The sequence below is a fragment of the Perognathus longimembris genome, chromosome 5 (genome assembly GCF_023159225.1).
Source record: "Perognathus longimembris pacificus isolate PPM17 chromosome 5, ASM2315922v1, whole genome shotgun sequence".
In the NCBI taxonomy this organism is placed as follows: domain Eukaryota; kingdom Metazoa; phylum Chordata; class Mammalia; order Rodentia; family Heteromyidae; genus Perognathus; species Perognathus longimembris.
The window spans coordinates 41,886,144-41,912,094 of record NC_063165.1 but is presented as its reverse complement, the minus strand read 5'-3'; the positions used below and the strand labels follow the sequence as shown (position 1 = coordinate 41,912,094).

Here is a 25,951-nt window from a genome sequence, read left to right as displayed (position 1 = left end):
ATGTTTTGCAAGTTCCCTTAGGAATACCCTTAGCAACTGCCTTTCCATATCAACTGCCTGGGAAAGTTTAAGGGGATCAAATCCCTTGTAACTAAACAAAATAGAGCTTTTGAATGGAAATTTAATAGCAAATTAGATTGGCAGCATTACAAGAGGATGAATGAAACTTTTGTTTTCTTTACATTTACAAATAGAAGAGTCAACTAACTTTCTATTATACAATAGACTTGAAGAAAGAGAGGGCTTATTTTATATCTTTGCTTTCACCACATTCTATCAATTTAACCTGGAAAACAAACCTTTTACCTGAGTTCCACTTCCCATCCATCCATCCATTCCAGTTGCCTTAGGCCTTGTTTGCTGCAAATGTTACAAATGGAGTTTTCTTTAGGAAAGACTAACTTTCATAGAGAAAGCAGTTTATTTCTTCTCTACATCAAGCTCAAGTACAAGAGAGAATAATAAGCCTATGCCTTTCATTTTCTTTAAACTAAGGTTTACTTTTCATCCTCATGTGAGTCTTTCAGACTTCTACCTATGCAATGTGCAAAGGGTACTGACCCCACATTCCTCAGCATAGAGGTTTTTGCATGCTAGACTCCTTTTTCAATCACAGACCTTTCATCAAACCTGTTGTTTTGCACACTGTCTTCTTTACATAGAGATTTCCCCAAAAGCAAAATAATATTTTTCTAAAATGCTTATGCCCTATATTAATGGCCTCTGCCAATGACTAATGACAAAAGAAAAAGAGGTACCTCTCCTATAAATGTACTTCCTAGCACTTTTTAAAATTCTGTAACATCTCTGATTTCTTTTCTGACCTTCTTTATGATTTGGGCTTAATGTCATAATCAGAAATTCTGTTTTATCAATTTTTCTTTTTCCTGTATTGCTCAAAGGCCATATTACTTGTTCAATGAATAACTAAGGATGAAATATCTCCCACTTTATAGATTGAATAAAATAGTAATTAGGTCAACCAAAAGAAGTCCAATGAAAGTAGAAGCCAAATGGTAAACAAATGCTGAAGCCAATTTTATCCTTACTGGATAAAATTATTTTGGTTTCTCCATAACAAAAGCCCACTTGTATTAGAAATGTATTTAGTATAAGGAGTCACCTTACATCGCATCTCTGTGACTCACTATATCTCCTTGAATAACTTTGGCAGGGGGTTGGGGGAGGATATAATAACAAAATCAAAGTAAAATAACTTTGCCCTTCAACAATACTATCCATTGTAAACTGATGACAACCTGAATGACATCAGGAAACATCTAGCTGAAACTGTAGTTATATCTGGAGTTAGCAAACAAGGCCAATTTCCGGTTAGTGCTATCAAGACAAAAGAATATAATCCTGAGTGATTGAGAATAAGGTAAGAGGTAAGGCTTTGAATTCCTCACCATCTGTCCATGTAACTAACTAGATTTGCCAGGAATGGTTTAGATTATAACCAGACTGTTTTGAGGTAGACATTAAGGAATCACCTATTGGAGTGCTTTGTGAATAAATATGTCTTTAACAATGGTTGGCATAAAAGAAAATTTTTCTAACTAGACATCATCAACATAAGTGTATATGACTTTTCTTGTGTGTGTGTGCCAGTCCTGGAGCTTGAACTCAGGGTCTGGGCTCTGTCCCTGAGCTTTTGTGTTCAAGGCTAGTACTCTACCACTTGAGCCACAGCTCCACTTCTAGGTTTCCACGATTAATTTGAGATAACACTTTATTGTCCAGCCTGGCTTTGAAATTTGATCCTCACATCTCAGCCTCCTGAATAGCTAGGATTGTGAGAATGAGCCATGAGTCTGCTCGTGACCTCCCAAAAAAAAGGAATACATGATCTTTCCTGTTTGCTAAACAATGTAGCATATCATAATTGATTTTCCCAAACAATATATTATTTGTATAGAGGCAATGTCAATATATTTTTAAATGTTTTGAACATTGTAATATGCATTTTAATAAATATCTGATGGCTCTGTGTATATAAACTTTTATTCAAAAATACATATGGTTTGTTCAAGGCTGTAGAAAATCCGTTATTCTTAATGGAAGAAAAATTTTAAATTTCTAAATTAGTTCTCTGCATATCTTTTTCATTTTTAGTTAACTGACACATTTAAATTATATCTTGAAATGTTTTATCCTGCCTACTCTAAGTACATAATTCTTGATATAAGAGCTTATTCCATCTTTATGTCTTACTCAGCACTATAGGAACATCAATAATTAGATTCAAAATGAATGAATTATAATGATAGTCAATAATATGAAAAAAAGTGAAAATGAATCTCAAAATATTATACACAGCATATATTTTCAAAGTTAAGCGCAAAATTATGCATACATATGCATTTTCCACATGTATGATATACATATATTCACATAGACATAAATTAAAGAATACTTATAGATATGGTAAAATTACATGTGAAAAGAAAAACAAAGGAGTGATAAAAATGAGGGAGGAGGTAACAAGTTGGATAAGAAATGTACTCACTGCCTTACATATGAAACTGTAACCCCTCTTTACTTCACTTTGACAATAAATAAAGAAAAAAAATGAGAATGAGGCTAGGTACTGGTAGCTCCTGGCTGTATTCTAGCCAAGCATGAAGCCAAATTCTGAGAATGATGGTCCAAAGTCTGTTCATGCAGGATAGACTTTGAGACTCTTGCTTTCTTCTTAGAATTTTTTAAATTTAATTTTATTGTCAAAGCGATGTGCAGAGGGGTTATAGTTAAACATGTAATGTAGTGAATAGACTTCTTGTGAAACTTGTTACCCCTCGCTCATTTTCTCCCTTTTCTTCCCCCCAATCCAAATTGTGTAGTTAAATTTCAACATATTGCTGTGAGTTATCACTGTTGCATTGGTTTTCTCTTATCTCCAATAAACTTAAAAAAAAGCTGGAAGTAAATCTCTGGCTCAAGATAGAGCACAAGCCTTGAGCAAAACAAAGCTCAAGGAGAGCCCCCAAACCCTGAGCAGCACAAGCCCCAGGATCAACACACACACACACACACACACACACACACACACACACACACACACACACACAAAGGGAATTACAATGATGACTAGGTAGGATGGGCAGGTATTCACATAAACTACATATTTAAATGTGATTATTATAAAGCTCCTAGGTCTCCTTTCTAATTTTCTGGTGTTTATAACTATATTTGAAAATAACTAAATGCATTAATGAAAGTGGGCCACATGTGATCCAATAATGAGTATGTAACAGGTACAGGGATTATGATTAATCCACTTCTGCACATCTAAGCAGCAACATCCAGGCAATAGCCACACTTATATATTGGTTGACTATTGCTACAATAACCTTACTTTTACACTAGATGATTTCAGACAGTATCTTATCTCTCAGATACCTATGTAAGCAGGAGTTCTATGGGTCACAACATTGCAGTCAAGATGTCAACAGAGGTTACCCTTACCCAATGGTTTAAGGGTGCTGAAGGATTCTTGTTAGAGCTTACACACCTGGCTCAAATGTCAATGTCTACCTTTAGTTTTGAGTCTACAGGGCTGCTTGAGTACAGTAATAACTTCTCTACCCTGACTCAGGAATAGCACCTAATCCCCGTGGCCAATTTTGCAGCAATTTTAATAAGCACTTTTTTATATTGTCATGTACATATTTGAAAATTTGAAAACTAAAATGTTGTTATCAATTCATTTTTTAATTAGCTTTTCTTTCACATTTCTGCAGTGGTATGTCCTTTCACTAACATTTATAACCTGACAAAGAACTTACTTAAAGCAGCATTTCAATAGTTTTATTCTTAAATTTAAACATTGTCATAGTAACTGAATTATGATTTGAAACCTATTTTCTATGGCCTACAAGCCAACAGATCTCAGGCCCTATTTTTAATTAATACAGATTGTTCAAAAGAGTAGGTTTTATTATAGTATTTTCATATATGTGCTTTTATTTGTGTGTGAGTTATTTTGATCATATTTACCTTCTTATTACTTATATTTACTCCTCTCACTCCTCTTGCTACTCGTCTTCCTACTCATGCTCCTCTTTCTACTTTTTAAAAAATTATATTGTTATTATTTTAACTCCAGTAGACACAGGAAGAAATAAATGCTCAATATCTCTGTCCATAAAAGAAATGCAGATCAAAACAGCATTCAGATCTCATATCACTCCAGTTAGAAGAGCCATCAAGGATACAAACATTTTCACTCTTACAACTTTTTTTAGATTCTACATATGAGAGAAAACATCTAATACTTGTTTTCTTAGTCTGAATCTTCCATATTCTATTGATCAAACAGACCCAGTATAAGCCAGACTGAGCATGAGTGTGAATGTCAGGAAACACAGGTCATTGGAAGTCACATTGCTTACCACACAAACAAATATGACATACCTTGAACATCTAGCCTACAAAAACCCTTAAATTCTAAATAAACATTTTTCTCTCACCTGTACTTGGTGAGGTTGGCAAATTTATTCTTCTCTCTAGAACTGAACCAGAAAGAAATTACTTTCTACTTTTAATACAATAATGCTACTAGCATTCAAATTTCAGGGCTTACATCTAATTTTTATAAACAATGTATTCTCTTCTTTCTGCATATGCGTTCAATTGTGTTGAACTGTTTTGTTTGTGTTTCCTGATTCTAGAATGTCTCATTTCCAACCTTTTAGGCTTCCTAGAAGGAAGTTAAAAATCTTCCTTTATATCATTGGAATTATTCTTTCATTACTTTTATGGATTTTTTCCCTCAAAAGCTTTTTCAATTTGCATAATTAAAAGTTTTTCTGTTGATTACTTAATACTATTTGTCCAGATGGTCAGTTGTGCACTCCACAAATATTTATAGAGAATCAATCATATGCCAGAACATTAGAGCTTCACTGTCAAGGAGCAGAACTAAAAAATACAGAGGTAAAAATGAGTCAAGAAAGAAGGAAGACTGTTATAAGAAGAGGTAAGAGCAAAATACAAAGTAAAAACTCAAATGAAAGAGTTGGAAGGTTTCTTATTTGTTCTAAAATGCGCTTCTCTCTTAAAGAACTGCTTTAGCCATGCCAATTTAACTGTTACATTCAACGATCAACTGAGAATCATATAGCAAATCTCTGAGGTATGAGGCTTTATGAAATTTTAATAGCTCGGGGAGAACTTTTCACTCATCATTATGAGTGAGATAAAATGGTTGTTCTCTAATATGTGTGATCTTAAAAGTATGTAGATGTATATTTAATAATAAAAATGGTATGTAGTCATTTGTAGGTAACTGAAAATTAGCCAATAAATAGTCCCATCTGGTTATTGCCTTACTACTTGTCAAAATGCGGTGAGGTGAATAAACCACAAAGGGCTCCATTGATTGAAGGATACACAACATAATGTTTTGCTGTCCCCCTGTGTCTTGTATCACTCGCCAGCCCATATCTGCATGAAAACGATTTTCATCAGAGGACTTCTTTTCTTTATTAGAACTCATTCTTATTAGCAATGGAAAAGGAAGAAAATTATTTAGAACAAGAAGTCATCAACACAACAAAGTAGCACATGGAGCAACTCAGGATAATTTTGCAGCTTGAAAAGAATACTGGTGAAGGAAGGAGCATGTTCCAGCCATATGTTTTCATGTAATAGTTTACAAATGTATCAAACCACATAAAAACTAAAATTAGCCATTTTGGCGGCAAAGATGACCCCTTTCTTAAAGTGAAGAGTTTAGCATATTTATTTTTCATATGAAAGGAGAGGTGATTAATAGTGTTACAAGATGTCATAAAATATTTTTTCCTTGCATTTTTGCCTAGCCGGAATGGGGAGTTTAAGTCAACTGAAACCTAATTTAAATTTAGCAACCTTTTAAAGTTTCATTTTCTTTTATTTTTGGTATAACACAGTAATTGTACATAGTATGAGATACACTATGGTGTTTCAATACAGTTATGCATTGCATTATGATTAAAACCAGCTATTGTTCCTATTAAGTCTCCAGATACTAAAATCACATTTCATAATCTCTGAAGTGAATCACTAAAGAGATGATGAAAACTGGTGGATCACATTTTCACGTTTATGTTGGAATTTAGTTGATTGGTTGAGCATCAAACCTGGGAGTTTGAACCAAATGAGTCTTAGAATTCTAAAATCACCCAGTTGTAGGAATGGAAGTTAGGACATTTGTCAGAAAAGAGTAAAATTCAATTAACTTGTGTGGTTAAAATATTTAAAAACTTGACTTTTGTGGGCTTACCGACTTGTTCTGATCTGTGCAAAAGCTAGGCAATCAGGAAATGAGGACATTTTGTGGCACCCTTCCTAATGGGGCTCTCTTAGCCAAAACCTGAAAATATTAGCATGTCTTCATTTGACAAAACTAGTCTACACTACCACCTCTATCCTACTCCACTACTAAAATTTCCAGTCCATGCTGTGCTATCTGTTCATTCCTTAACTGCCAATATCAGTTAAGTGTTGATCACATTCTAGAACATCAAAGTAATTAACAATAAGGTGTGAATGAGGTTTACAGGTTCACAAGGCATATTTGCATTTTAAAGAGGGGCTTGTTAAACACAAATGAACTTCTAATAGAGGGAAGGTGTGAGAGAGACTTTTTCTAGTAGGGATAGGAGATTTCCAGTGCTCTTTTTCAGTCCTGAGCTACCAAATAGAGATTTGACATTCTTCTCCACCCCCTCCGCTCCCTCCCCCCGCATGGCCTCTCTTGTCTTTCCCATTTACTTACCCCCCCTTTTGTTTTTAAATTCTGCTACCTTTGCAATCAGAGTATATTTAATATAATGAATCACCAGTTAAAGAAAGAGTTAGCTGATCAACCTTATATATACCTGAAAATCTTTAGCTCTCCAGCTAGTTCTTAGGGCCCTAATTGTTGGAGTAGTCGATGTAAATAGAGAAAACATTTTCATCAGTAACAGGACTGCTTTTTTAATCTCCTTAAATATTTGAACAAAAAGTAACTTATCAGAGCTTTTTCTATAATAATTTAAAAGTTCTTTTAGGAACTGAAAAAATAGACTTTTTAAAAAGTAAAAATATTTCATTACATTCATATAAATAAAAAATAAAAATATCCACAAACTTCCAATTTATTATATAACAGGAATGGTCTAGATTTTGTCTTGGCCAAAGAATTTAGGATTTCAGAGGGCAGGGAGATGGGGGGAAGAAACACCACCAAGAGGGAACAATGTCTGTAGGGACCAGGAATCTATTTTTTGTACATGTAATAAGAAAGCTTTACATTTTTGCCTTTTATTCTTTGGCCTCGGAGCACAAGACTCATAAATTTTTCCTTCTAGAAAGATCCGGAGCCACCAATATCCATGGACAAGTGTCACCTAGAGATCTGATGGATTTGTGTCAGAAGAAAGTAGTAGAGACCTTGCTCTTACCTGCTCTGCTAAATCTTGCTTCTGTTCATAGAAGAGGCCTAGAAATTGAAATGGGGAAAGTTATTTTTTATTAAAAAGGAACAATAACCATTAGTAGCTCTCAGTATTTTGCTGTATAGGTAACTCTTTGATATCTAGTTTTTCAAATCCTTTTGGAAAGAATAATGATGTTCAAAGAAATATTTTGATTTTTCCAAGGAAGTAAATAGTGGCATTAAAATTCAAGTCCATGACTGAGGAAATTTTAATTCAAATATTTTGCTTTTTTTCATTACAACAAAATTTAATAATAGATATGCCTGTTTTTATGAATAAGGAGTTAAATATTTCCTAAAATGGGAAATCCAAGCTAATTCATAGGGTGTAATTAATTCGCTAAAATTATTCTCATCTTGAAATAAACTTATAGAGGAATTAAAGAAATAGTTTCAGTTTATCTTTCTTTTTGTAAAAGTTGACCAGTACTGTTTTAGTTTTCCCTAATGAGACCACTACCAATATACATAGAAATAACTGTGCTTATATGCAGGAAACCTCATAATTTGTTATCCAATCTGGCATACTTTGAGAATGAAAGTGGCCACTACTGACAGTTTTACCTAAGCACTTGTAATTAAAACTGGAACTATTTTGAGTAAATAGAGAACTGTGATACATAAACTAACTGGTGGAAATCAGAGTCTGAGAATGAAGTTTTATTTGAAAAAAAAAACAAAAAACAAAAACAGAAACAAAACCCTTCCATAGAATGAAAACCCATCTACATGAATTTGTCTTGATTCCAGTTTCCTTGAAGTTTCTTATTAGGCCCCCAAAGCATTGTAAAATGCTTTAATCTCCTACTCTGCCCAAGAGGTGACAGAGAACTGGGCATTCTAGACCAAATCAGTAGAAGTTCCACCTACTGAGAGTCAAGCCCTAAGTTTTTTTGAATATATTTTATTACTGGAAAGTTTACTATTCAAACTCTGATTTTAACTTTGACTCCCCTGTAAAGCTTAGCCATCTTTAAAAGAGTCTAAGTGATAAATACTAGCCAACATTAAACATGAAAGTGGAAATCCACTCCATTAAATTATTTTTACAAGTGACTAAAATAGTATTTTGTAATGAAAAGATTTTTAGCTACTAAGTGATAAAAACCTTGTATTGCTAAAAGTATATTTCTATACATTGAAGCTAAGACTGCTTGGGACTGTTTATATCTTAGAACATCCTCATACAGACAAAAATATTTGAAAGAGATACTGTTTGTGAGAATGCATTGCTGTGTGCCATTCATGTAGGATGCTACCATCCGTTATATAGAAAAAATGCTGTATTGGAAGATAACCTGAAAGTATTACATTAAATTGAGTAATGCTATCAGCAAATGACAGAAAGAGAATTTAATAACTATTACTAACTAATGCTGAATTATTTGATAATTCTTCAAGTAAGATTACTTGTTCTCATTCACCTAACATAAGCAGTGCTTTTTCAGTCAGTAAAAAGTTCAAATTAATTTCATTAGTTCCTGAAAAAAAATACCCGTTTTTTGTTTTTTTTTAATTTATACTTTTATTGGAGGTAGAAAGTTTCCCTTCTGGACAGCAAGTTACTGTCTGGAAGTGGTAAAATGTCTAGGGGGAAAAAACTAATGAAACTTTGTTGTGGAATAGTTCACAAAGGAATACAAGATGTGTTACATAATGGAGCCCTTTGTTTGTGGAGCCTCTGACAGAATCTGCAGTTTTAGCTCAAGCTAAGTACTGCCACTAAAGTCTTCCCTAACTCCAGGCAGCTCTGAGTCTTTTTCCCCACCTCCTGCCATGATTACTCTGGCTTCTGATTAAATCACACCTTATGTTTAAGGTCACTAACCTGAAATGACCCAAAGCTACTTATTTCTCTTCTCAGCAGTTCCCTAGTTTTTGTAATATTTGGAAAGCTTAAAAATAGTCTCTGTCCCAATTTCTGTAGTCTTTTCTCCAAAAGCAAATGCTATAATAATTTCCTCACTTCTGGGTTCAAATGTTAAGTGAGAGGTGTTGGAAGTGAATCAGCATGCTGTGGAGTCTATAGTATTTGTGTGACTCACCATCCCAGTCTAAGCAACAGAAAAGTTTTGCTAAGGAGACAGAGGAGAATGGGTATTGGGTAGGCAGCACTGTCTACTCCAGCTGAAATAATAAAAAGAAGAAAAATTTGTCCAGGCTACAGAAACTAAATTACAATTCATGGAGAAGTTAGGATACAGGTTGCATTATATATTAACTAACTAAATTGGTAAATGAATATTAATAGCACATGCTGAAGGAAGAAGAAAAGCTTAATAGCAGGAACACTTACATATCTTAAGTGGCCACTATATTGTGAATTCATTAATTCCTTGGAAATGGGAATTAATGTTTATCCCTATTTTTTTTCTTTTTTTTATCTTCACTGTCTCACTCATGGCTGATACGTAATAAATCAGAATGAATGAAAGAATAAGATCCCAACCCAGAAGTCCAGAAATAATTTAGGACTCTCTTAGAAACACCATGTTAAAAAGCTATATTAAAATAGCCATTGCTCCTCAGAATACCTTGGGAAGTATTGTACACTAAGACTGTGCAAGATGGAGCAAGAAGAGAGACTGGAATATCAAGTTAATAATTTGAGCTTGATAGCTGAAGGTCCAATTACACTTTTTGGTGTCAAGTTTTTATAACACACAAACAATAGTCTCCAACAAGCTAAATAAGCAGTAGTAGCATCATGCCTGATGCTGTCATTTGCTTTCTTTTCTCCATATTCTATTCTCTGTGATCTCCAGGAATTTCCAGTCTTAAAAGGAGCTGTGAGAAACTGGAAGAATAGTTTATTGGAATCTTAGTCTTACCTTGCAAACTGAAGTTTACATTTATTTGTTTTGTTTTGCTATTTTTTTCCCATCTAGTCAGGAGGATTCTAATCAAGAGGATATTAGTCACTGATAATTATACTGCCTTAATTAATGAATTATTTTATTATTTAATGACCTTCTTTGTCTGCTTTGACAGTTTGACTTAATAAATCTATTTTGATTACCATTTTCCTGGAGCCTACTTTTCCAATCCTTCACTTTCAAAGTATGTGTGTCCTTAAAGATAAAGTGAGTCAAATGGCTGGGCATGACTCCAGTGGTAAAGCTCTTCCTCACTATGTGTGAGCTCCTGAGTTCAGTTACTGGTACCGAAGGTTACAGGGGAGGGGGTTGTAGAGGAGGAGGAAGCTCATCTGAGTCTTTCTTAGGCAGCATATGGCTAGATTTAGTTTCTAATTCATTCAGCCACTCTGTCTTTTGTTAGGAAATTTGACTCATTTATACTTAATTATTTATAGGTAAGGATTTATTGGCATTTTATCAATTCCAATTATACTTTCTTTGGTGTGTTCCCCCCCCCCCCCGGCTGCATTCTATTAGTTTGTTGTTGTTGTTGTTGTTAATGTTGTTTATATAGTGATATACTTTATTTCCTTTCTCTTGATATTTTATGTAACTACTGAAGTTTTTATTTATATTTACCATGGAGCTTACATAGCACAACAGGTAACAGTCTGTCTGCTTTGAGCTGATAACAACTTAAAAGTGATCATTTACTCTCCAGCCCTCTCTCCATTTCATGTTATTGATACCACAGTAGACAAATTTTGTACAAAATATAATAATTGTAGCTCTTTTAATACTGTCTTTTTAATGTTTCTCCTGGCGTTGAAAGTGATTTTCATACTACTATTATAGTATTAAGAGTCTTCAGTATTTGACATATTCCTATCTTTGCTCGTACATACGTTTTGTATGTTTTCGCACTGCTAATTAGCGGCCTTTTGAATCAATTTTTAAAACCCTCTTTAGCAATTAAAAAAAAAAACAGGTCTAGTGGTGATGAACTCACTCAACTTTTATTTGTTTAGGTATGTCTTTATCAGTCTTCGGTCAGAAGGACAGTTTTCTGGGTGCAGTGTGTGGGGCACACCTGGAAGTCAACTAGCTGGCCCCACCTGTTTCTCAATCTTGGGGCCACATGTGGCTAAGATGGCAGCGCCTAACAACAATGCGCAGCTGCTACAAGTGTCTTTGGTTATAACCCGGAGGCGGTTCTGTGGGCTGTGATGCCCCCACCTTCCGCCCTTGATGAACAGCTCATCCCTCCCCTTCCTGCTGATCTTAGACCTGATTGGCTCCTGTGCCTTATATTAGTGGCACAGTACTTCCCCAATAAACAAGTTCTTGCACCGACTTGACTCCCAGGCCGTCTGATTGTCCTCCAGTGAGGGAGGGCTGGGTGCAGGCAGCCTGCCGACTCTTTCCTTGCTTGGCACGTCCAGTCAGAGCGTGCCTTCCCCGTCTCTCCCTGGGGTGGGGGGGAGCACAGTGGGGTGCTAAAGACCCTGACAGCAGTGTTTCTTGGGTAATAGTTTCCTTTTCCCACTTCACCTGTATCATTCATTCCCCATCTATCTGGCCTGTCAGATTGTGCTGAGCAAAGTCTGGCCATCTTGTGGGGGTTCACTTGAATGTGGTAAGTGGAATTTCTTTTGCCACATTCAAAATTCTCTCACTGTCCTTGACTTCTAACAGTTTAATTATATGGTGGAGATCTATTCACATTCAATATACTTAGCCTTCTTCAACCATCATGAATACTGACTTCCCTCCCCAGTTTCCTTTTCTTTCTTTCCAATAATGCTTTAATTCTTTAAATAGTCTCTCTCTCTCATCCTAGCCTTCGGTATACTCATAATGCCAATAATATGTTCATAATTCACATGATGGAGTCTCATAGTCCCTTAGTGGGTTTTTTTCATTATTTTTGATCTTCTTATTGAATAATTTCAAATGATCTGTCTTTGTATTCTTTGATTATTTCTTTTATTTGGTCAAGTCTGTGTTTGAAACACTAGCAGTTTTATCTCCAGTTTTTATATTCTTCAGCTCCAGTATTTTTGATTATTTTTTTTTTTGTTTTTATTTTTTGGCCAGTCCTGGGCCTTGGACTCAGTCAGGGCCTGAGCACTGTCCCTGGCTTCTTTTTGCTCAAGGCTAGCACTCTGCCACTTGAGCCACAGCACCACTTCTGGCCATTTTATGTATATGTGGTGCTGGGGAATTGAACCCAGGGCTTCATGTATATGAGGCAAGAACTCTTGCCACTAGGCCATATCCCCAGCCCAGCTCCAGTATTTTTGCTGGTTCTTTTTTGATGTTTTGGGTTTTGTTTCTTTATTTGCCTTTTTTAAAAAAAAAAAAAAAAAAAAAAAAAAAAAAAACCTCTCATTTTATTCATATATCTTTTAAATGTCTTTAGCTATCTCTGATTTCTTTCCGTGTGTTATTGTTGTTAACTAACTCACTGTGCTTCATTGAAACAATTATTTTTAACCCTACGTCAGTCAGTTCACAGATCTCTACTACTCTCAGATTGATGACTGGTGATTTGCTTTCTTCCTTTGATTGTGTCATGTTTTGTGAGTCTTGTAGGTTTGCTTTGTGATTCTTGCATATGAAGAAGCAGCTACTTCTTCCAGACTTGGGGACCTGTTTTTGATAGGAGATACCTTTTACCAGAGTCAAGAGTGCTTCTTCTGAGACAGCAGAGACCCTCCCTCCTCCCCCATGCTCCTGAAGCTCACGCATCCCCTTGCTTTATTTCTTCAGGACATTTGCAGTTCTGTGTTTTTAATCAATCATTACAGTGCCTGCTTGAAGGGCTGCCCCTCCCTGACTTTGTTGTTCTCTGTCTCTGGGGAACTGTCATTGGTTGCTCACTGTGAGATGAAATGGAACCTGACTCTAGAGTATGCTCTAAAATACTGGAAATAAGGCCTGCTCTACTCCCCTCTCTCCTTTGTGGATGAACAGCACTGATTCTACATGTATTCTAAATCTTGCAGTACACCACTAGCTGTAAGGAATCACCTGCCCTTTCATTTGTTCCTAATAGTCCAAGGGGACCAGTCTTTACAGGTGGCTCATTGTTCTGCACGACCCAAGACAGAAACCAACCTCAAAGAGGCTCCCTGACAGACCAAGAGCCTAGGAGCCAGTGCACACTCCAGTTTTGTGTTTGTCCCATAGCAGAAATTAGAGCTCAAGCTGCTTTTGGAGGAGGTAATGACACATCTACACTGAAATTACTCTTCTGATCCCATAAATACAACTGCTCCCATATTGTTTTTTCTGTATACTTTGTTTCCAAAGTTGTATCTCTATTTCTGTGGTGGAATGAGAGGTAGTATTTATGCTCTGCCAGCTTGCTGACTTCACTTCTATTGTTTGTAAGATCTTAATTTTACCTAAAAAAATGTGCCAATGACTAGCTAATAGGTATACAATTGAGATGTTCAAGCTCAATAATTTGTGTTTCTAGCATACTTCTAATCTGTAGCCACTTAATGAAATGTATTTACTTCTTTAGACTCAAAGTCTTTTGAACTTGAATAGTCCTTCTTATTTTGACAAAAGAATTCCTATTTTGTTTTAATTGAATGATTTATTTGCATTGGAAAATCTTTAAAACAATGCTTCCAAAACCTTCTAGCAATAAATATTAAATTTGTATAATGTGATTTAGCCTAACCTCCATTTTTATCATCTGTAAAGAAGGCAGCTGGACCTAACATGATCTATAGTTAATAGTAATAATCCCAAATTATATTTTAACATTTTCAGTTCAATTTAACAAATATTAATGAAAGGGATACTTACATAATACAAATCAGCGAGGTAGATCAAGAGTAGATACAGATATGTATAATGTCATCTTTTCATGCAAATAGCTTATGATCGATACACTCAAGATGGAGATATGTATTTCTCTACACATCCTAGCTTCTTATAGTTGGTAACTCATTTATGAATGAGAGTATATGATTTATTCCCAAAGGAAATAAAATCCATTTCATTGTTAATGCTTCCCATCTCCAGGTTTGGTAAACAAAAAAATGGTCTTTGAGCTATCACTTTCATAGTGTATGTTTATATCTCACCTTTATTGTAAAAAACTTAAAATATCCTAGAACTATTACCTCCTTCACCCTTAGAGTAACACATTCTAATTAGAAAAAGGATATGTGTAGTTAATTCTGTTTTGGTGATTGTAAAGCTGTAGTCTGAATTTCCTGGACTTATTTAATGAGCCAGTGAGTAGAAACAGGTGAAAATGTAGGTATTTTTTCTAAGACTACACAACCAGCTTCCTTTGTGTATTATAGTTTCTTTTGCAAGTTCTACAGAGCCTGAACTGTCTTCCACCTAATCCTTCCTTATTCCCTGTAGTGGTTTGGCCACTGATGAGTTCAAATGCATTAACAGCAGAAAAAATGTATAGTGGAAAAATTGAATGTGTGTGTGACAACAGAAATGCCACTCATGCTGTGATAGAGTGTTGTACTGTTTCAGACTTTGATTCACAGTAACAGTGGAAGTGAAGAAAAGTTGGGCACTCCTCTGTCAATCCAATTCATAAATCTCTGAGTATAGGCCCAACAACTGTGATGGAACCTGAACTATTGCTAGTTAAGGATGTCAGTCTGTTTATGTGAACCTAGAAACTCTGCAATAGTTCTTTGTATCACTTGAATTTTCTTAGCCTGCTTTTGAGTAATGTCAGAAAGCAGGTGGGAAGTGGAGAAGGCACTTCTTTTTACAAATCTTGAAAGAGGCTCTCTAGAAATAGATACTCTGTTCTTTACCTAAATCTTCCTAGGTAGTAAAAAAAAGTGATATCCATGTTTGGCCGATGCTTTCCTTAGTAAAAAAAAAAAATTACATCTAAAGCCTAGGAAAATGTTTGGCCTTCTCAGATAAATGTTTAAACAGGTGTGTGCGGCCCTGGGCTGGCTAAGGCAAGGTAGTCTCCACCATTGAAAAACTCCTCTGCTTAAGAGGATGCTACTCGTGCCAGCTTTAGGGTAGCTTATGAAGGAAAGTTCAGGTGGTTCTTAAGTCTTATTACCTGGTTACTAACCCACTTGGTGCCCTCCCCTTCTGTGTTCTCATGAAGAAATTGATTTAATAGGTTCAAGATATTATTAAATACATTCTGCATTAATATTATATGTCCTCTTTGAATCCAAGTGGCAATACAATAGAATTTCATTTTATAAATAACACCTTTCAAGCTAACACCACAGGGCACAGTACAAAAGAATCAAAATAGAACACAAATGCTGTAATCAAATGCAGACCCCAGGAAGGCTGATTAAAAAGGCATGTTGCTGGTAAGAGCAGCCGACAGGGTAAGTATAGTGGGTCAAAGCAGAAAAGCCAGCGGAATAGAAAGGCAAACTAAAATGTAATGGACTTGCCTCTGACTATTTCACATGGATGTATGAGTCTCGATTATCATCATCTCCTTTAGGTCTCAGGAACTAGAGGAAAGAGGTGTTTATATTGTGTTGGAGGGAAGAACCCAGTGTAGGACATTAAGCTTTTCCCTAGTATTTATGTATAACACAAACAAAAGAATAACCTAAGGACAGTCACCTGCAGCTGGCAGAAGTGCCTACACTATGATTGTGAGATGGCCCAATCAGTTTGCCAGTTGTTACTATTGATTTTTAGAAAACATACCTGAGGAAACAAGAAAATCCATTCTGTAACACTGGGAACAGATAGCACCATTAATGTCTAGGCCTAGGTAAAGAAGGATGAGTGAGAAAGGCAGGTATTTTGTGGCCTGAACTTCCTACAAGCAAGCTCTCCCTATAAGCTGTCCTCCCTTCTCATCCAATTAGATCTCTTCTCTCAATCTTTCACAACCCCAATCCTTGTCTAAGGCTAAGGTTTGTGTATTTTCAACGCTGCCTCTAGTTGTAGAATAAAAGTTTCTATATGCTTAAAGGAATTAAGAAATTAGACAAGGAGGAATTTTGGTGTATGTATCGTTATAGAACAGAGTAACACTGGCACAATGTATTTTGTCTATGGCTGGATATTAGAAGGATGAAGCATTTTGAAAATTTGATGTGAGATTGAAAAGTGAGAAAATAATATGATGCTATATGCTAACTGCACACATAGTTTTAAAGATGCATTTCAAAATATTTTACTTTATTTCACTGAAAGTTTGTCAAGATATAAGCTATATATATAAAGCAAACAGCAAGAGTGTGGGCTCAAAAATAATTTGTTTACCTTGAGAAATTGTCACAAAATAATAATTGCATAATGTGAATTTGAAGATTAATGCTGGAGTAATAATGATGGCCCTCGTTTATTAAGACTTCAGAAAAATATCATCAATTTATCAGATCCTTATTGTAGTAAAAATGAATAATATTGTTTTCTCTATTTTACAGAGGAAAAAGACTCTCTTGGGAGGGCTAAGGAACTGGCCTAAAGTGGAACCTACAGTAAATTTCTAGATCCTCTTGTTAAGGCAGGAACTTAACTACTACATTCTAATTCCTCCCTCCCCCCAAATAAAGCAAATGACAGGTTATCTGTGAAAACAAACACAGGGTATTTGTTTTTGGTTCGTTTTCATCAACTCTCGAGGGTGAGCAAACAAATAAAATAAAAATAAAAAGGAAAGAAACCCACTTAATGTATCCATAGAACATATAGCACACCCTGAGATATTTCTGAGTCAACCTACTGATTTTACTTAAACAGATACAGGCAAGCGGAGTAAATGCTGGTGAGCCAGTCTCTGAACCAAAGTGTTAACCGTGTATCAAAAACTCAGCAGCCTTTATTCAGAGCTGAACTGAAGGCAGATGAAATATTAACAGCAGTTCTAGCAGCACAAAATGAAATATGAGATCCTGTATCAGAAATTATTAGTAACCTGTTAAAAGAAATGCTGAAAAATGGCAGTTACCAAATTAAAACTGGGAAACAGAGCCCAAATGGGAAATTTCAAAAAGTTTGGAGGAAAATAAATGACAGATTGTCCTCTTGGCTCTTATTACTATGCCATCCTAAATCCTACTTGGCACTAGCTGGTAGAGGTGAAATAAGAACTGCATCTCTGCCAGTACCGGTCCTCAAATTTGTAGTCCTAAATGTCTGTGATGGGGTCTTGGATTGATTGGAGAAGTAGTTGGAAGTTGATAGCATTTGAGCTTTATCTAAATTGAAGAGCCTAGAGACTCTTATTATGAAAGGCTTCCTCTCATTTGTGAATTGGCCCCTTTGCTCCACTTTTGGATGGCTGGCTTCCTCCATGCCGAGCTACACTAAATGTTCTACATGGGAAAGCTATTCTCCTTAAATGCCTCCAAATTTAAAGTGTCTATGTGAATATGTTAGTGTTTATGACTCAAAATATCTAACATCAAAAAGAGAAAGAGAAGGGATACAAATACAAAATACCAGGTAGTAAATGAAGGAAATATTTTTTTTCTGCCAGTATCTAAAAGCAGATAAATTACTATAAGCAGAGTTACTCAGTATTGGATGCCAGAGGGGGGGAGGATGGAAGGAAATGAGCTATAGAACCATAGGATCTTAGTGTTGGCAGAGACCATGCAGTTCATGCAGTCCTACCCTATCATTTTTCAATGAAGGGACTGAGACATGGGGAGTTAAGGGACTTGACTTGCCCAAGACACATAGTTGTTTACTGACAGTCATGCCAAAAACATTTCCCAACTCCCTGTCCAGGACTCTGCTGTTCAGCATGCTACTGCCATTCTACTGAAAATTAACACTAACACAGCCAGGAACAGGGAAGAATTCTGCATCTGTGGGGAACAGGGGAAAAGATACATTTAGAGGTGGCTATCACTATGAGAAACGAAAGAAAAAACAAATGGTTTTCCTTTGTCACTAACTGGCCATGTTTTGGCAAACCATTTTGTGTCAGGTCACTCCCTGCCTCATGCCTCTCTATGAAAAAAGAAGAAATAATTTGGTTATAATCTCACAGTTTATTTTGTGTTCAGGTATGATTTACTTGAAGATCTCTTAGTCATACATGCTATCCCCAGAGGTAGATTGGTTTGTGAATGGCATTGCTATTTAACTCCTGCTAGTTAATTGAGACTAAATTTCTCCAACCGTGATATATATTCCAGAGTTCTCGTGTGTGTGTGTGTGTGTGTGTGTGTGTGTGTTGGCTGGAAAGGTTGATCTAGTCCATGGGACATTCCTGATTAAGAATGAGAAGTAACTTTCAGATGTAAGAAGTAAACTTCTCCTAATACTTGTATTCTGCTAGCCTCTTGGAAAACCTAGGCCACGTATACAACTGTTACTTAAGTTTCTAAGTTAAGTGAAAGAATTTTCTTTTATTTTAGAAGCACAGAGTAATCTGAAGTAAACCAAGAAAATATAAAATAAAAATTCTCCATAGAATCCTTTCTGAAACAAAACATAGGTTTGTGTTGGTTTTTGGTTTTTTTTACATCAATCAAGGTTTTTCAGAACAGAGTAACCAGAACTGAGAGAATCAGACAACATGATGAAATCTACAGATGGAAGGTTTTGCCTGAAAAGCGATTATTATGGACATGAGAGGGCTCAGGAGTGGGTAGGATTTGAGTTGTAAAGGAGGGTAGCTGAAACAAGAGAAGATAATGCTTGACCAGGTCTAGTAAAATATTCCCTGCCACAACCACTGTTCCATGAAGAGATTGAGCCAAGAGGCCTGAATAAACTAACCTTAAGTTCAGAGTTGCCATTATTGTGGGAGGCATCAGGAAGAGCACATCCGGCCTTGTGTTACACAGTAATCACTGCTGGGTGTCAGCATTCATCAGCCAGATGGTCAGACCCACAATTAATCAATTAGACTGGGATGATCAACTGGACTAAGTTTTCCCCTTTGGTAAAAGCCCTCATCATGCGGTCAAGGCCAATAGTACTTTTATCCTGTTGCTTTTGGAGAGGCTCCTAAATTTTTCTCTTTTTTAGGCCTCTCGTAACTGAACATGTTAGGCTCTAAATTGTTTCCACAACACAGATACCCCAAACCAAGGTTTGTACATAATGTATTTTCAAGTATACTGTTTCACATTAATAAAACTTAAGTTTTTGAAGGCAAGATTGTATACAAGGTGATTCAGATATTTTCCAGAGTCTTCCTATTGATTTTGCCCAATCCAGTGTAAATAATGGCAAGGGATTTGTCTCCTAACTTCTAATAACATAATAATCAAATATGATATAGCAAGTCATAGAATGTTCACCATAAGACAGAGACTGCTGTGACAAGCATGGATAAACATTGGCCAAGACTTTGTAATACTTCAGTGGAGATAATAATATTTCCCTTCCAACAAAAGTAAACTGAGACTAGAAAGCTCATTAGTCATTCAGTAAGAATATTGAGATTATTTAATACTCTGGGATGAAAACATAATGAAATTTATCGTATTTTTTTTTACGTTTTCATGTTTGTGAGTCTGAGGAATAACAATAAGGGATATATTCTGTGTCTTCATTACTCATCTTTAAAAAAGTTTTTAAAAAATTTTTTGTTTCCTGGATGGGTTGATTTTCTTGTTTTCTATGCTTAGCTGCTCCATATCAGTGGATTTGCAATTATTTCCTTCATTTCGGCATTATTACTTCTCATTCTCAGCTTCCACTACCTCAATATCCTTGTCTAGAAATATGAGACCTTTAATTCTGTTATGAATGCCACAACTTTTTACCAGTTCACTTATAGGGCAATATGTACCCTCTAGACCCAGGTATCTAACACAAATTTATGTTTCTGTGCTGAACCTGTTTTGTCCCTCTTTCATTTCACTCTCTTCCTGCTATAGTACAGTGCACAGGACAGATAGATGTTTGAAAATCCTACTGGTAGGAAACACCACTTCCTTATGGAGCTTATACTGACCTCATTAGGTAGAAAAACAACACAGTGCCATAGTTCCCTTGTATATTGTCAGTAAACTTTTTGAGTGTCTCTCTTTTTCTCTACCCTTTAACTTATTTAGCAAGTGCTTCTCTTTGACCATTTCATACAAGTTGCACAAGAATAACCTTGGGCTAGAAATAAACCTTAAACAACATATCAAGCTCCTCCTTATACATATATTATTTTAGGAGGATGAGACTTCTCTTGCAATCAGCTATGGCACTTTGCTTTGTATTTGTTTTGTGACTTAGCAAATTGGGAAAACGGTACTAAAATACCAAGATAGTATTTAGGCAACTGTTTTTTCCTCCTTTCAGGTTCAAAAGCACACAGAAGCATAGGTGTTTCTGTAATCTTTGTGAGCACCTTTGTGAGTTCTGCCAGTACCTTCCTTTTCTGACTGTGACAGTATTCTGTTCTTGCTATGTTTGGCAATCAGCTGTTTTGTTCTGCTTTTCCTTTTTCTGTAGTTCTATAATCTTCCCCCCTGATGGGGCTCTGTCATTTTGATGTGCACTATCCCTGTATATTGGACAGTTGAGCTCTGCCATCTAGGCTGCCTTTCTGCTTCACTTTGCTCCTGACCTAAACCCCCCCTGCTATTCCAGGCCTGGCCTCTCATGACCAGAGACTGCTGACTCATCCTGGCCTGTGCCAAGCTGTGCAGTCGCTTAGTGATGTGGACAGGAGTCGAAGGACTAGAATGAGATCACTGAACTCATTTCACTTGTTGCTTACGGTACAGTCCAGCATGAGCTGGAAATGTAGGAACCTCAGCCTCCCGAGCAGAAAGAGTAAGTAGATTAAACACATCGCATCACCAAGTCCTCAACAAGCAGTGGATGGGAGGTGGGTGGGCGCTTGCTTTATCATGGCCGTGGCTAGGGCATTCTGGTTCATCAGGAGTGTTTCTTTGTCCTCTCTTCTTCCTCTCCTCCACAGTTGCACCCTCCCCTCCCTCCCTTAACTTCCCTTTTGAAAATGTCCGGATGGTACAGCAATGATCTAGGCAGAAATGAAATTTTGCTAATAAGCAGCCTCTGCATGAAACCCTGGAACAGTGACACTGCGGAAACTGCTTACTTTAGTCTGTCTACTAGGAACTTAGATGAACTTCCCAACAGAATTCAAGGGGGTTAAAAAAAAGTCTCTCTCTCTCTCTCTCTCTCTCTCTCTCTCTCTCTCTCTCTCTCTCTCTCTCTCTCTCTCTCTCTCTCTCTCTCTCTCTCCCTCTTGGTTCTCCTAATCCTTCTGGGTTCTCTTTTTCTTTCTGTTTTAAGAGGTAGTTTCAGGAGACATGGCTGCATTTTGGTGTGGTGTAAAGTTTTCCGTTGGGAGACAATAATGTACATTCCTCTGGCAGGACGGGATAGTTTTTTTTTTTTTTTTTTGTTTCTCTTGCTGTTGTTTATTTATAAGACATTTCCTCTCAGTTAGTGGAAGTTAGATCGTAAGAGGCTCCAGTGATTTTCCTTCCACCTCCCCTCCCTAATTTCTGTGCTTCAGCACTCTGGAACACTGTGAACTCGACAAACTAATCAAAGCAGGGAGCTTAACGGCCAGGCCTGGACACTCTCAAGAGACTGTGCTGATTCTCAGCCGTCACTCCTTGGATCAGGAACCAAGTCCTGGTGAGTGGTGAGGTTCCAAAATTTGATGTGTCAAGGATTCTATTCTTGGTGTCTTAGAGGCAGGCAGGAAATAAAGGGTGCTTGAAAAAAAATATGTTTTTTATTTTTAAAAGCTACCAAACAGTCCAAGAGAAAGATGAAGGTTTTCAGCCTGCACAGCTGAGAGCACTCCAGGGACCGTGGCAGTGCCTTGAGTCCAGGCTCAGGAGGAGCCTGCAGGCATGAGTTCTGTACTACCACAGATGGCTCTGAGCTGTGGCATGCCCCATAAACATGCCGTGGGAGGAGGAAGATAGTGAGTAAGTGAGGAGTGAGTGAGTGAGTGAGTGGAGCAGGGAGGTATTATTCAGAGTGGCAGGAAAAGGGATGAGAGTAAGATGAATTGCTTGTTTGAAGTTTCCCTCTACCACCTTTTCATGCATCCCTTTTCTGAGCATGCGTGTTAAGCTCACAGTACTCACACACCCAGCTAGGCCGGAAAGAAAAATCTATAAGAGATGTATAGCAAAAGTACTGTTCTAAAAATCACTTTGCTAAGAACTTTTAAATGTTGGAGAAACCTCTCCCCACCTGACCTTAGGAAAAAGTTATTTGTCACACCCTTTTCTCTTTATTCTTCTGCATTCATGGTATTGAGCAGAAGAATGCAGTGAGAATCTTTATTGGGTTCCAGAGAAATTAATCATCCTGACATAGGAAAACTAGATGATTGTCCTCATAGTATTAAACCCAAATATAGTAATATTGTCCTCAATATAAGAATGTGATTAAGTAGGCTCTGAGAAGCTGTCAAAGGAACAGAATGGATGGAGGCAGTGGTTTGTGTCCTGTCTGACATGGAACCAACAGAGGAACCACCACACCAGCCTTTATGGCCAGGACAAGCCTTCTGTATCTTTAAGAACTCACAGTCTCCTTAGAAGTAAAGTTCCAGGTAAAATGTATTTTTGACCCTACTTGGTTCCTCTTCTGGAGAGATCTGTGCTTTCTTGTCTTCTTTCTAATTTCAAGAATCTGGCATGTTCTAACATATGAGTGGAAAAAAATTAAAGAAAAAAAAAACACCAAAAACATGGTGGCCATAAAAGCATTTGACTGTGTGGCAGCATCTGAAGTGAATTGCTCTTTGGAGAGGGGAAAAAGTCTTTGATGTTTCCAATATGGTTCTCATAGGCTAAAACTTCCCAGAACCACAACCCAGCCTAAGGGGCACTTACTCGATGTTCTTAAATATTTGGAAAGAGATGCTATTTTATTGTTTTAGTTGTCTTTGCTATTAACACATTGCCAGTAGGTTCCTTCTAAAGTTGAAAATGCTTTAGCAATAGTTGATTTTTACATTTAACCAGATGTGTTTTCTATGTGTGTGTTGTATGTTCTTTTGTCCAAGTGGGGACAGTGATACAACATATAACATTAGTACTGAGTTTTGGAATTTTGTTTACCACTCTGGGCAATTCAGATTCTTAACTATACAACCCATGCATGCTCATATCTCAAATTCCTTTCAGAAGAACCCTGCCACGCCCTCACCAGGGTTTTCCAGTGACCTCTAGGACAGAATTGGCTTTCTATCAAAATTCCTATAGTTGCCAAGGCTCATCACATTCTTCAGTCATCATTGTGAGAGGAAACAGTTTAAGTTTCTTTAGGGCCAATATGCTGAAAGCTCAGTGTAATATATAATAATAATGTTAGCTCATTTCTGTTAGTCCATATTAGTTATGATTACACCATTTATATGTATAATGTTTATTGGGGTTTTTCCATTAGTTCTCTTATTTTCTTTTTTATTGTTGTCTTTAAGTCATTGTATAAAAGGGTTTAAATTCAATAAGCTCTCCTATATTACAAAGAAAAATTAAATGGAAAAATGGTTTAAAATTTTTTAACGTGGTTTAAAAATATAACTACTTCTTAAACCATTATCACCAAAAGCTACATGGAAGTTTGGGTCTCTCTTCATTGATACTCACATTTCACAGACTTCCAAGGAGAAATATCTCTTGGCCTCTGATATGGCTTATGAACTATGTGGACTGCACTAAAGACAAAAAAAATTCCCTTCATACTTTAGAAACATTTAACTCTTCAAAACTACGACCATATATAAAGTCTGATAAGCCACTTTAGGCAGGATAGGTACATGAACATAAATATCTAAACAAATGTCCCACAAAATGATATTTTAAAAATCTAATCAAGAAGGGAGATTTTTCTATATGGTTTGTAACATCTACATCATCATAAACAACTCCATTGCTAAGTTAAAATACAAAAATATCAGAATTTGATTATTCTTCTTCTCACAGAAAGGTAAGAGGATGTATAATTTTGTGTTTAAGTAAGATCTGATCCTTTCCAATACCTATATAATAAGCCTTCACTGTATACTATCAGTAATTTAATTTCTAGTCCTCAGCTGTAGTTTTAATTTTATTAAGTTAGCAAAGATACATGTTTTAAGATGTATATTTCCTTGCACATTTTCAATGTAATCAGTTTCTATATGTCATATTCATTCAATTAGGCAGTCATAATTATGCACAAATGAAATTGCTAAATAACAGATTATGATTGCTCCATTAAGAAGTTGTCTTTTTATTTGAACAAAAATACTTTTAGGCATTTATGTAATTCCCTAGAAAAGATACATGAGCTTTATAAGGTTTTAGACTTGTACCATACAGCTTCTATTGGTGACTCATGCCTGTAAATCTGCTTACCCAAGAGTCTGACATTCAGAGGATCATGGTTTGAAGCCAGTCCAAGCAGAAAAGTCCTAAAGACTCCATCTCTAAAATAACAAGCAAAAAGCAAGATGAGAGGAGTGGTTGAAGCAGTAGAGTATGAGCAAGGAAGTAAGCTGAGCAAGCCCAAGACCCTGAATTCAACATCATACCAGTAACAAAACAACCCAAACACTATGGTATGAAACGATTTGATTTTGGATGATAACTTATAAAATATGACCACAGATTAGCCAGAATTACTTGTTGTTGAATCAATTAAATATTTTATAAGTTGACCATAGTAAGGTTAAAACTGACATTTTATCATAGGGAAACAAGAAAAGTGTATTCAAATTCTTGTGCATTGTATCTGCACAAGAAAAGATGTATAACTGGCAAATTTGGCAATTATCCTTCATTAAATATACATGTCAGGTTCAAACTTAAATTCTATTATATATACCTCAAAATAGAATTGTTATATGTATAGTTTAAAATTAAGTAGAAGGAAATTAGATTCCTAATAAGTAACTTAAAATTGAAAACATATTTAATGAATTCACTCTCTAATAAAAATGAACATATGTACAAATGATCAAATTTATTCTACTTCCTCAGCTATTTAGTGATATATTAATACCTTGATAGTACATTAGCAACTAATTCTCCAGATACCTTTTCAGAATATCCCTTCTAGTCTCATCCTATTATTTCCCGTATTTTGGTGAAGCTTCCAGGATAACCCAGACTCAAACTGAACATATCTGTTCAGTTATTAAAAGATTTTCAGTTAATAGCAGATTTAAAAAATTGTGATCAATCATTTATCATATGCTGCCTTGAATTAAAAAAAAATAACTATGTATGAAACTGCAATTGGTTTGAGGGCAGCTATTGTTTATTTCTTTCCTTTCGAACAATGTCAAATTGCCATAGTTTTAGTGCAAGATCAATGAATAGGTGATAGGTGAGTGAGTGAATGAATATCTATATGCCAGTGCACTGACAATGAATATATCATGGAAGAGCAGGTCCAGAAAATAAGTCAATAGATCCTTCTATATCTGAATGTCTAAAATTCCCATATTAGATCTTCCAACCAACATAGCCCTTTATCAAGGTAGTTTCTCTAATTCTCCCAAGGCTTGGGTAATTTTTGTCGTGTTATGAGTCTTGAATTTGCAACAGTTCCATTCACTTTCCAAAGATGTGTGAGGATGACCAACTACCTGACTTGGTTAGCTGTGTAATCTGAGAGTACCAGACTCAACTACAATGTATATCATATTAAGCAAAGGCTTCTCCAGCTTGTGAATGAATATATTCTTACA

At 36.1% G+C, this 25,951-nt stretch overlaps 1 protein-coding gene across 26 annotated transcripts in view; it reads left to right on the top strand.

Annotated features, from left to right (window-relative positions):
• Positions 1-25,951, top strand: part of Zbtb20 (zinc finger and BTB domain containing 20) — a 748,243-nt gene that overhangs the window by 427,807 nt on the left and 294,485 nt on the right. For 3 of the 26 annotated variants that reach the window (XM_048346672.1, XM_048346659.1, XM_048346665.1), the window contains exons 1-3: positions 11,854-12,146; positions 13,673-13,675; positions 21,405-21,888. The exons of 20 other annotated variants lie outside the window; for them this stretch is intronic. The gene's annotated coding sequence lies outside the window, so the exon portion shown is untranslated. Of the gene's footprint in view, positions 1-11,853; positions 12,147-13,672; positions 13,676-16,810; positions 21,052-21,404; positions 21,889-25,951 lie in introns of those variants that run through there. 3 more of the 26 variants (XM_048346667.1, XM_048346670.1, XM_048346664.1) reach the window with 2 other exon arrangements.